We start from the raw sequence: 1,202 nt of genomic DNA on the forward strand, positions 1-1,202 counted from the left end.
ATATATATATATAGTTTACTTAGCTTTTACTTATTGCATTTGCCATTTTTGCTTTTGGATAATGTGAATAGCATAATGCCTAGTTCAATTTTGTCCTAATTGTTCATGTTGGTTTTTGGATGTTGAAAACAAGGAATAGAGCTAGGATAATTTTGAAAATTGCATCCATCACATCATACATACATATAGGAAATAATTTTGGTGAAAAACAACAAAGATTTCCAAGAATTTTATTTTTAGGGTGTTCTATTGAATTATTTTGGAAAATCCTTTTTTAAACTTGCTTGAATGATTTTTATGGAACATAGAAAAGAGATAGAACAAAATACCTTATGAATTTTTGTTCATTGTGTGCTATGCTCATTCTATAATTGTAATCTTGGTTTTGCTTGATTCTTTATTTCCAATAATTGATGTTTGAATGCATTGAGCATGATTGAGGCCATCTTTGAATTAAGCTCACTCACCCATATAGCCTAACCCTTATATCTACCTTTGTAAGCTAATTTTGAGCTTTTTAATCCCCTTTGTTCTAATTGTAACCACATCAAAACCCTAAGTGTAAAACCATAATTTACCTTGAATTGAATCTTTGATTAGCTTAGGTTGAGGTATGTGTGTTATTTAAGTGTGGGGAAATTTTGTGAAGCATTGGTAGAGACATAAAAGTTTTTTTAGGTATTCATTGAAAAATTGGAAAAAATGGGTGCACAGTCATGTATCAATTTGCCTTGACCATATGCATTTGTCATAAAAAAAAAGAAAAAGAAATAGAAAAGAAAAACAAAAGAAATAAATGAAATGAAAAAATAATAAGATGGGACAAAAGTTATCCCAAAGAAAAAGAAGAAAAAATGAATAAGAAATGCATATGTAGATTTCGATGAAAAAGACGCATGAATGTGTGTAAAAAAAGGGAATGGGAAGTTAGGTAGTGCACGAATCCCCACACTTCGTACAGCTGTACCAGCAAGTACACTGGGTCGTCCAAGTAATACCTGAGCGAGTCAGGGTCGATCCCACGAGGATTGTGGTTTGAAGCAAGCTATGGTTATCTTACAGGTCTTAGTCAGGCGAAATCAGAAGGTTGTGTGTTGAAAAGGGGAAACTATTCACAATTTGTATTTGTAAATTGGAGTGGAATCAGTTGGATTAATTTAAGGGCAATCAGTAATAGGAATATAGTTGAGGATTGGAGTTGC

This window comes from Arachis duranensis, chromosome 1, assembly GCF_000817695.3.
Source record: "Arachis duranensis cultivar V14167 chromosome 1, aradu.V14167.gnm2.J7QH, whole genome shotgun sequence".
NCBI classification, from domain to species: Eukaryota; Viridiplantae; Streptophyta; class Magnoliopsida; order Fabales; family Fabaceae; genus Arachis; species Arachis duranensis.